The sequence below is a fragment of the Dama dama genome, chromosome 10 (genome assembly GCF_033118175.1).
Source record: "Dama dama isolate Ldn47 chromosome 10, ASM3311817v1, whole genome shotgun sequence".
NCBI lineage: Eukaryota > Metazoa > Chordata > Mammalia > Artiodactyla > Cervidae > Dama > Dama dama.
In genome coordinates, this window is record NC_083690.1 from 15,588,870 (window position 1) to 15,600,721 (window position 11,852).

An 11,852-nucleotide genomic window follows, 5' to 3' on the forward strand; every position below is an offset into this window, starting at 1 on the left:
GAAAGAAATAGGAAGGGCTCTAACATTTTGTGGTATCTGTGATTCCAGATCAAAAAGGTTGGAGTTGGACCAACTGAGAATGTTTAGCTATTTCAGCTTGTTTTAGCACCGGTTTTATCTTCCCCAGAGGAACTCAGGGGTAAAAGATCTTGCCCCTTCTGCTTCTGTATTATTGAAAAATGAATGAAATTCCCCAGAGTAAACAGTAACAGGATTTGCACGTCATCAGCCCTAGTTAACAGCTACCCTCAGTATTTTACTGCCAAGATTTTGGACCAGAGACACCAACTCAAGTGTCGTCGGGGTCAGGTGAGCCATGCAGAGTGACCCAGGCTGGAGGTGGCTGGACAGAGCCCTCTGGTCTGTCCAGAGGAGACATGGCAGCTTCCCAGCTCCTGCTGGGGTGTCTGAGTGAGGATGTGGGCCCTGCACTGCCAGATATCCCACAGACTTGGAAGTCTGCATTTAGGTATGAAATGAAAGTGAAGTCGCTTAGTTGGGTCCGACTCTTTTGCAACCCCATGGACTGTAGCCCGCCAGGTTCCTCTGTCCCTGGGATTCTCCAGGCAAGAATACTGGAATAGGTAGCCATTCCCTTCTCCAGGGGATCTTCCCGACTGAGGGATCAAACGCAGGTCTCCTGCACTGCAGGTGGATCTTTTACTGTCTGAGCCATCATATCCATCCCTAAAGGAAATTAGTGCATGTTTCAAACGCCATGCAGACAAAATGAAAACTTTTGGGCCTGATCTAGAACACAGACCACCAGCTGACAGGACCTCTGCAGAGAAGAAACTAGGTCAAGACCTTGTCCAGGTGAGGGAGGAGTCAGTGTGCAGAGGGAAGCAGGGGGAGGGGCTGGGCCCCCAGATGCCCCAGATCTCCAGGCAACTGTCACCATGGGCAACCGGGACTCTTAACCTGTCATTAATAACAAGCACTATTATCACTGTGCTATGTGTGCTAAGTTGTTCAGCTGTGTCTGACTCTGTGCAGACCTATGGACCGTAGCCACCAGGCTCCTCTGTCCATGGGATTCTCCAGGCAAGAATACTGGAGTGGGTTGCCATGCCCTCTTCCAGGGATTCTTCCCAACCCAGGGATCAAACCGGCGTCTCTTACATCTCCTGCATTGGCAGGTGGGTTCTTTACCACTAGCGCCACCTCGAAGCCTCTATTCCCCTTTCTATTCATGGGACATCGAGCTAGGCTATTTATTTTATATATACCATCTTGCTATGTTTTCTAAGTGTTCGATGAGGTAGGCATTATTGATTATTCCTATAAGGCTATGGAGGTCCCAGAAAGTAAAGGCTTTTGCTTGTAAAATTTGGAGCCAAGATTTGAACCCAGATCTGACACCTGATCCAAGCAGAAAGTCTCATCCTTGCTTGGCTTCCTTGCATAGACTTGTGTGGCTTCGCCACAGCTGCACCCCTTTCTGACATCTGCCTACCTCATTTGAACACTGTTTTTAAAGTACCTCCAGAAGGAAGTTCTTACAATTATCAAAGCTAATTAATTTTTCCTCCCTACCAAGAGAACTTGGTCAGCAAGAGGTCTGGTGGCTCCCACGGAGGATGCTTTGAGGATAGAGAGAAATGGTCATTTCTGGTCCTAAAAGCCCCATTGTGTCTTGTTTCTTGCAACTCTGGCTTAGCACAGCTTAAAATACATGTAGTCTCCTATGTGTCCTTTAGAAATTTAAATCGACAGTGTCTTTAGAGGACTGTTTAGCAATATCTATCCATTTTAAATGTGCGTGCTCTCTAACTTAGCCAATTGCATTGCTGGGAATTTATCCTGCAGATAAACTCATATAATTAGATATAGATAGATACACAAAGATGTCCCTGAAGCCCTGTTTATATGTGGAGTGAAGCTGGTAAATTTCAATAAGAGGTTGTTGTAGTAAGAGGCTATTTTGTTATTCAGTCACTAAGTCATGTCCAACTTTTTGCAACCCCATATACTGTAGCATGCCAGGTTTCCCTGTCCTTCACTATCTCCTGGAGTTTGCTCAAATTCATGTCCCTTGAGTCAGTCATGCTATCTAACCATCTCATCCTCTTTTGCCCCTTCTCCTTTTACTTTCAATCTTTCCCCATATCAAAGTCTTTTCCTGACTCCATGACTAGATGCTATACTTCCATATAATAGAATATTACGCAGGCGAGTTAAAAACACAATATGCTGATATAGAAAGTTAAAAATATGCAATAAAGTGAAAAACCAGCTAATTTACAAAGCCAACAATATTTGTGTAAAAAAGGAAGATTTGACTTAGAAAAGTTTTGGAAAGATGCTCAAGAATACATTAACAATGGTTATATCTAAAGATGGGGAAGAGTGGAGAGGCGGGGAAGGACAAAGAAGGTCAGGAATTCTACCTGGAGAGGCATTCTACCTGGAGACCAGGGAAGGGTTATAACCACCCCCAGTGGTCTCAGACTCTGAGGGATACAGAACCCTTCCGAGATTCTGTATCATTTGCTGCTTGCTTCACCAGCGGAGGGGAAGTTCAAGCCTGTACGGGTGAACAAGAGGCAAGCCTATGGCCCTTTCTTAGGGACTTTGATGAGGACCATTCCTCTTTCACCTCCGAATCACTGATGTGGTTCAGAGACACCTGACTTCCTCTGTAGGGACAGCAGGCAATGCTAGCTTCTTCCTTTATCATCTGACCCCTCACAAAATTTCCTTCAAAGTCAACTATTCTCCAACAAAGCAAAACAAAAAGTTCCTTCAAATTCCTACGTAGCCTTTTGCAGACTCAGGCTTTCTCCCACAGTGTGGCCATGGTTAAATGCGTTTGATGGTCAGAGTGAGGGGAAGAGACCCCAGGGGTCAAAGGAGTCACCTTGGAAGCCAGACAGGCTCCTCCCACTTACACGTGAGCTCTTCAAGGACACCACAGAGATCCTACACAAATCACAAAATACCTGGGCCAATATACCTGGTCATGTTCCTGACACAGGTGAGGAAATGTATCTATATTAGTGCAGAAGATTCTAATCACCACCTTTGCCCAAATAGGATCTGAGTTTATGAAAAGAGATGACAAGACAAGAAATTTAAGGGCAAGTTTCTCTTTTATGGAAAGACTACACCATAGGTTTCCTGGTTCTGCCAAAATTCTGCAACATTCTGAGCAAAATCTTTAAGGTCTCTGATCACATATAAATAACCATCCATGGAAGTTCACCAGGGGTCAAGCACTATGCTAAATCTTTCGTATGCATGATCCTCTTGAATCCTCCCAGCAGGGCAATTCCATACACACTGAAGTCTTGAAAGAGCTAGTTTTGTAAAATCTTGTCTTCCTCATCGGCTAGTCAAGCTATCTTGAGTAAGTTATTCAATCTCCACATTTGTGAAACAGGACCAATAATAATAGCATCCACTCCAAAGAGTTATTGTGAAGACTTAGTGACAAGATGCCTGTAACGGATTCGGCATGGTGTCCCAGCAAAAGCACTCAACAGACGTTAGATAGTCTCATTAGCCCCATTTTACAGATGGGAAAACTGAGGTTTGGGAAGGACAACATGGATGATTTCCATCACATTTGCTTGTGATGTTCTTGGATTCTGGTGAATTTAACATTGGATGTGGTTTGCCAGAAAAATCTAATGTGTATCTGAGTTTAGAGTTACATGGTTGTGCCTAGAGCATAAAATTCACCTGTTTGGATTCAATATGCTGAGGAAAGGAGAAGACCACTTTCCCACCCAAAAAATAAAACTTCAAAACAAAAGAGAGCAGGAGATGTTAATCCCCCTTTTTTCCCAAATGTCTTCCTCTCCAGACTCCCCAACTTGTTCCCAAATGGGAAGGACAAGGGCAGAGAAATCCCCAGACGCAGGACCAACAAAGCTGCAATACAGGGCTAATTTGCAAGGGGGCTGGGGATGGCCTCGTGGAAAACGCTACCATAAATGGGCATGTTTGCCTCAATCTCAGACCTCGCACAGAAAAGTAACGATAACAAATCCATAACAAATACCTTGTACGGAATAACATGTCTATTTCAGACATGATAATAAAACACACAGTGTTTACCAGCCCTAGAAGCTTCTCGAGGAAGGCCCAGCTAGTTCACCTTTTGGACTCTGGGGATGGCAGCCCATCTAATCTAGTCAACTAGATAACCATACCACCAGGGGACAAACAGTGCATTTTATTTTAAATTTGCAAAAGGTCAGTTTATAGTTTCTTCAAAGAGATGATAAACACTTGCCTTACTGGTCGCATCTGGTCCCATCAGAAACCTGACTCCAACAAAGTTTTTGTTCATGGTAAAGAAAAAAGTTGGTGGGGTCAGGGGTATAGAATTGGCAGGAATGGGATCCACCACTCGTAAGCTGTGTGACATTGGGCAAATTACTTAAACTCTCTGAGCCTCAGTTATCTTGTATACTAAACTGGCATCAGAATGCCTCCCTTAAAATGTTGCAATGACTAAATGAGGTCAATGAAGTCAAACACTGCTACAGTGCCTGGCGCATAAGCGCTCCATCAATGGTAATTTGCCTCAATGGGAAAGCACCAAGGAAACTGCACTTCTATGGGTCTTCAATGTCCTGTTTCACCCACTGCTATCAAATGACTTTCAGCTCAGCTTCTGCAAGCTCCTTCTCTGTATATAATGGTCAGTTTGCAATTTAATCTATGAGTTCTTAATACTGTACTAAATGCTCCCTCTCCTGGGGTTTCTCAATATTTGCTTTTACTTCTTGATGAGTGTGGTTTTGAACGGTGCCTTTCCTCAGGCAGCCAAATCCCCATCAGCTCCCAGTGCAGACAGAAAGCAGACAACTGGTGGCAGCCACTTTCTCTCACTTTGCCCACTTGGTGGGACATGAGAGCAACATGGGTGTTCTGCAGGAAAGCCCAGCCCCATCTTACCTAATGCACTTGCAGACTCTGTAAGCAAGTGCAGGCTTTGGCGTCTGAGTATTTGAGGCCCCTGGGGTCAACCTGGATGAGATTTTTAAAAATTTGGGTGGGGGGGAGGTGTGTGTGTGTCTGGAAGAAAACCAAGCTGTAACAAATGGATCATGATCAAGGTTTATCAGCAGCGCATCCTCTAGCGCAGGGGTCCCCCAACCTCCAGCATCTAATGCCTGATGCTCCGAGGTGGAGCTAATGTAATAATAATAGAAATAAAGTGCACAATAAATGTAATGTGATTGAATCGTCCTGAAACCATCCCCCTACCCTGATCCATCAAAAATTGTCTTCCATGGGGATGCCAAAAAGGTTGGGGACTGCTGCTCTAGACTGGGGAAAAACACCCCCCCCCCCCTTCTGCCCATGGTTTTTTAAACTGATGCTTCCATCTCCACTGGGAGCCACACATTGCCTTTCTATGAGATAGGAAATGACTTTTCAGTGGAAGCTGGATCTTTGATATTTCCAAAGCAGCATTATCTCTCAGAGTCTCCTCATAACAAGAATCATCTGGGACTCATATACACAGAGTACAGTTTCTCTGAAGATTCTAAAGTAACCGGAGATGGGCCCAGGCATTATCTTTAATAAGTACCCCTCAAGGGGGTACTTCTCATTGGCTACCTTGGGAGATGCTGGTTTGGGGAAAATATAGGATGACGGGGCAGAGAGAAGTGAAAATTGTGACCCCTCAGCCCCTCCCCAATGGTCCTTAAGAGGATGGCAACAGATGCGCCTCACGGCTCCCCAGCCCCTATAGGATGCCCTGCAGGATCCTGTAACCCCCGATTCAACTTCGTCAGCCGCAGGACCACATACTTACAGATCTCCAACTGGGGGGGAGAGCGGAGAAGAAACTTGACGGAGAGCTCAGATCTGGTACACCTCCCAGGCAGGGGCGTCCAAATCTCCGCGCTCGCCCGGGACGCCTCTTTTTATAGACCCGGAGCTGCCCGCGGGTGGGAAAGGAGAGGCCGCCGAGGAGGGCGGGGAGGGGATGGGTCCCGCGCGGCTCCCTCCGCAGCGCCCCCTGCAGGGCCCGAAAAACGCGCTGGTCCTGGCCTCGCGCGCTCCTGCCGCGACGCCCATAAAGGGGCGCACCGGATGGGGGGCCCCGGGAAGGGCGCAGCGGGCAGAGGCGTTCGGGGCTTTCTAACCCCGGCTCTCGGACAGTCGCGGAGACTCCGGGTCCCTAGAGAAACGGGTGGAGAGCACTCGGCGTCTCTAGGGGATGCTTGAGAATTTCTTCCTTGAGTCAGTTCCAGCCGCGCAGGCTTTAACCGCTTCTTCCGCAGGGGAGGAACTGTGGGGGTCCGAGTCGACACCTCCTCTCCCCGCTCCCCATTTTTTTCGCCCCTGCTGCCTGGAAAGGGGCTGGCTATGCTGCGAGACAGGCAGGGAAAGGGGATTTTCTGAACTTTGCAAAGTACAAGACAGGAGCCCCCAACTCTGCTGGGAATTGTGCGGAAAGGGGAAGTTTTTACTTTTCCCAACTTGGCATCGCCACTTCCACCCACAGCAAAAAAAAAAAAAAGACCCAATTGTTGTGACTTCAGGCACCGGGTGTACCATTCGCTGGCTGTGTGACCTCAGGCAAGTCACTTCCCCTCTCTGAGCCTCGGCGTTTGAAGCTGAAGTGTGTGTGTGGTAATTATGTAATTTGCAAGGTGCATGTCAGGATCCAAAGACAATGTGGGTGCCTCCCTGCTCTTCGAAAGCGCCCTTTTCCTGCTCCTCCCCGCCCCAAGAAATTTTTGCAAATGAAGCTGCCTGAAAGCTTTCTCTCTGTCTCTGTCCCTCTCAGTCCCACTCCCTTACCCCGTGTCCGCACCACCCCCTCCAGTGTGTCTGACACCGGGTCTCTCCGTCACCGTCACCGTTTGTCTGTCTTGTTCTGCCTTTCATTCTGTGTGTCTCCGTCACTCTGCCCATGGCTGTCTCTTACTGTCTCTCTGTCTCTCTCTGTCTCTGGTCCCTGTGTCTCTGGCTCCAGATCGCCCTCCCTTTCTCCCCCCATTTCTCTCCTCTCTGTCACACGCACGCACACAGGCCATAAAAGGAAGCCGCAGCGTTGGGCTGGCCCTGCGCCAGCCCGGGGACCCACGGGCAGCTGGGCGCCCCGCTCCCCGCCCGGCCGGACTCCTAGGTTCCCGGCCGGTCCTCCCACCCGGGGCGGGCGCGGCGGGCGGCTGGGGGCGCTGGGCGGGAGACAACCCAAAAAGGGCAGGCGCAGGCTCCTTCCTGCAGGAATTCCCAGCGCTGCATACCAGCTCGGGGCTGCCCGCTCCCCCTGACTAAATATGGTGCCGAGCGGCCTCCCTGCGCCCTGCGGGGGTTGGGGGGGCGGCATCTGAGGGCAGTGGGGTGGGAGGGGGACCCCTCTGCTTGCGGCTGAGCCAGAAGGAGGTGGCCCCCCAAGTCCCACGTTGGTCCCAGATGCTTAAGCCAGAGGGTTTGCTGAGGGGGTTAAAGATGTTGGAAGACCCTTACCCGGCTCTGTGCTTGGTACTCGCCCCCGTCTTATCCAACAAACTTTCCTCTGGCCACTAGGTCAGGTGATGGTGAGGCCTTTATTAATGCCCCCATTTTGCAGGTGAGAAAACTGAGGCCCTGGAGTAGTGAAGAGTTTTGCCTGAACCCTCACTGGGTCTGAGGCCCACAGCTGCCATGATTCACTTCCCGAGGGGCATTACAGGGAAATGCCCACAAGAATTAGCCTTGAGGCTAAAGACCCCCACTAGGGTTAGTTGGAATCTGCCAGTGCCATTTTCTAGTTGTTTGACCTGGTGCCTCAGTTTCCCTACCTGTAAAATGGGAAGAACAGCAGTCACTTCTTCACACTCCAGTTCTTTGTAAATGGTCCTTGAGAAGATCCATGTAAAATGAACATGTGTCTGTGTTAGTTGCTCAATTGTGTCCAACTCTTTGTAACCCTATGGACTGTAGCCCACCAGGCTCCTTTCCATGGAATTCTCCAGGCAAGAATACAGAGTGGGTTGCCATGCCCTCCTCTAGGGGAGCTTCCCGACCCAGGGACTGAACCCAGGTTTCCTGAAATTGCAGGCAGGTTCTTTACCGTTTGAGCCACCAGGGAAGCCCCAAATGAACATATATCCATGTAAAATGCTTCATGTTAGCTATTATTCAAAACGAACATGAAACCAAGCAGAGTTACACTTGGCCTTGAGGACCTTGTAATGATGACAGCCTGTCCTGCCTGCTATTTCCTGCAGGCTGCCAGCCCCCTCTGCAGTTCTGCATCTCAGACCCTCTCTGGCCCTTCCTCATCCCTCCAACATCTTGCCTACTTTCCACCCTTAAAACACCCAGGCCCAGCTCCACACCCCACATAATGGGCCTAAGTCAGAGTCCGCAACAGCCAGCATTCAGCTGGCTGGGATGTCAGGGGTAAAGTTCTTCAGAAAGTGATGAATGGGCGGCTTCCCCATGTGCCTCGTAATGTCTACACTGTAAAAGGAGTGGAAACTGTCCCTGCATTAGTACAGAGCTGATGTGGAGCAGAGAAGGGGAAGGGGGAAAAACTGAAGTTGATCATCTCCTTCCCATGCTGGAAAGATAATCCAGAGCAGGCTGTGAGAGTCCAACTCGCTGACCTCAGAGTGAAAACCGGCATGTTTCCAGAGGCATTCACATTGGTATTCCAAAGCGGTGCATCTGATTCTTTAAAGAACTTGGTAACTTTTAAGAGATTAATTATATTAACCTATTAATAAATGAAGGCTTTATAACAGACACCGAATTGCACTACATTACCTCATCTAGTCTTTATAATAACCCTATGAGGTATATACTTAAACATTTTTTTTTTCTCTTTTGCTGTGGAGGAACCAGGTTTGGTGAATGAAATAACCAGCCAATTTAGCTCAGCTAGCTAATGATGGAGCAGGAACTCCCACCCTGCTGTGTGGAGTCCAGCATAAGTAGAGAAGTCTGAGGGTTTGAACTCATGATCTGCTAAGCACCAACCAGGGGGCCACGGGATTGTCAGTGAACCCCTCTGAGCCTGTGTTTCTCAAAGAAAGCAGAGATGGTCAGAATCTTTGCCTCAACATGGGGAAGGCCTTATATACAAGGCATTTCTGGTACACGCTAGAAGTCCTTAGGGACTGCATGTGTTTCACATAATAGTCATTCAATGTCTATCTAATGCAGAAGCTCAGATGTTTGACTCTTCAAAATCAGATGCCTTTGTTTTATTTCTCATGGCTCAAAAAGCCAGTTAAAGATTGAGGGGGGGAAATTACTTTCTAAAAACATAACTGTGACTGACTAAGGGCTGTCAAGTAAGTTTCCTTGGCATGGCTCCTGTGAGGTGACGTGTCCTGGGAGTTTCCATGAACTCATGGAACAAGATGGCAGCGGGGAAATTCCCCTCTTTTAGAGTCTTTTTTTTTTTAAATCAAATAGCTTTGACTTTACTACTAGATTCAAAAAGTCTGAAAGTGTGAGTCTCTCCAGCTTTTAATAACCTCAAAGACTGGGTTGATGTGTGGCTCCTGCATGTGGTCCAGCAGTCAGGTTATCCAGCTCAAGATCTGCACAGGACTCTGGATCCTCTATCAGGAAAGGTCTGAAAATTCTCAATAAAAATCGTCTTATGGTTTCTTACAAAAGTAAACGTGTTCTTACCATATGACCTAGCAGATCACACTCCTTGGGATCTCCTCAAATGAGTTGAAAACCTATGTCTGTCCTAAAGCCTGCACAGTTGTAGAGCAGCTTTCTTCATTAATAGCAAGTCTTGGAAGCAACTGATAAGTCCGTCTAAGCAAGTGAATGGATAAACTGTGGTGCATTCAGATGTCAGAGTATTACTCAGCACTATATAGAAATGGGCTTTCAAGTCATGAACAGAATGGGCAAAACTTAAATGAGTATTACTAAGTGAAAGAAAACAGTGTAAAAAAGCTACATACAGTATGAGTCCAACTATATAACATTCTGGAAAGGTAAAACTATGGAGACCCTAAACAGATCACTGGTGGCCAGGAGTTAAGAGGAGATAAAGGAAGGAAGAATAGACAGAGTGCAAAAGATTTTTACAGCAGTTTAATTACTGATACTGTAATGATGGGTGGATGCATGTAGTGACATGTATGAAGTGAAGAGAAAGTTGCTCAGTCTTGTCCGACTCTTTGCAACCCCATGGACTATATAGTCCATGGAATTCTCTAGGCCAGAATACTGGAGTGGGTAGCCTTTCCCTTCTCCAGGGGATCTTCCCAACTCAGGGATCGAACCCAGGTCTCCTGCATTGCAGGAAGACTCTTTTATCAGCTGAGCCACAAGGGAAGCCCAGTGACATATATACCCATAGGCTATATAACACCAAGAGTGAACCCTGACATCAGCTATGGACTCTGAGTAACAATGATATGTCAATGTAGGTTCATTGAATGTAACAAATGTACCACTTTCAGGGGATATGTTGATAACAGGGAGTCTGTGAGTGTGTACCACTTTGGGGGGTATGTAAGAACTCTGTACTTCACACTCAATTCTGCTGTGAACCTATAACTGTTTTTAAAAATTGTCTATTTTTTAAAAGGTAGTTTTACCTCACTTTCATTTTTAAAAAATCAATGAAGACCACACAATCCTTGCAAAATGGCTGTTACAAAAATGAAATGCCCAGTGGCTGGGAACCACTGTCCCAAATGCCTTTAAAGGAATCTTCTCACAACTGTTAGTCCTTCATGTACACTTGGCTTTAGGTTAAAAGAACACATCATATTTTACATAATCATACAGGCATGTGGGACATATACAAATATGTTATTGCACATAATTATAAAGCTGTTAGTTGATACTAAGCAAACATACATGCTAAGCTTAAATTTATCATCTTCAAAAGCCACCTCTGGTCCTGCTACAAGTTTTTTTTTACTACCAAAGTTTTAAATGTTTGCTATTCCTAAATTCCTCTTCAAGTCCAATTCCCATCCTATTTTTGTGTAAGTTTTCTGCTAAAACTTCTCCTGCATGTCTAGAGGATAAGTTCTTCTAACAGCCCCATGAAAATTACTGCAATGATGTACTAATTCAGTTTATGAGTTCATGAGAAGAGTTTGATAGGTCTTCTATGTTTATCTTTTCCTTCCTTGAGTTTAAGTGTCTCAGCTCAAGAACCTATTTAAACTGCTAGAATATATGGGAATTCCCTGGTGGTCCAGTGGTTAGGACTTGGTGCTGCCACGGCCCAGGTTCAGTTCCTGGTCGGGGAACTAAGATCCTGCAAGCCACAAGGCACAACCAAAAAAAAACCGTAACACTAAATGTGTTTTTTCAAACCACATATGGCCCCACAGATTATGACACTGTGCCCTCAGAGAATAACATCACCAGCCCCTACCACTGCCACCCGGTGAAGAGTAACTATCCCAGGGTGACATGGCTGATGCCAGTGGTCCTCAACCCTCCAACAACTAGGTTGCCGGAGATCCCCAAAGAAAGCCTAAGGAACCATCGCCAAGCCTTATTCTGGTTCCGGTGGACATCTCTTGATGACAGAAGAGTCACAGGAACGCCTTTTGCATGCTTTTTTTTTTTTATTAAATGGTACACTGAAAGTATAAAAGTTGCCTAGGTACAAACAAATTACAGAATAATGCATACAGACACAATATGGACTACATGTGACAATTCTGTTTAGCTTCTATTTTTATGATTTCATGTCGTATCCAAAATGACAAACTCTAGCACTTTTTCTTAATCTAGTCCTGCATGATTGCAATTCCTGAGGTAAACAGTGTCCACTGCCAACATTCCTGGGTGTAAACCAAATCCTCTGAGAAAAATTTAGATAGTTACATTCCTCTATACAATACAGTGGAATTCATCATTGTAATCAGGTACTATAGATTTCATTTAAAAAATGG

At 46.4% G+C, this 11,852-nt stretch overlaps 1 protein-coding gene across 3 annotated transcripts in view; it reads right to left on the minus strand.

The window, feature by feature from the left end:
• MYH11 (myosin heavy chain 11) overlaps positions 1-5,933 on the minus strand; it is a 126,125-nt gene extending 120,192 nt beyond the window's left edge. For all 3 annotated transcript variants that reach the window (XM_061152896.1, XM_061152895.1, XM_061152897.1), the window contains exon 1: positions 5,777-5,933. The gene's annotated coding sequence lies outside the window, so the exon portion shown is untranslated. The remainder of the gene's footprint in view (positions 1-5,776) is intronic.
• Positions 5,934-11,852: the final 5,919 nt, after the last annotated feature.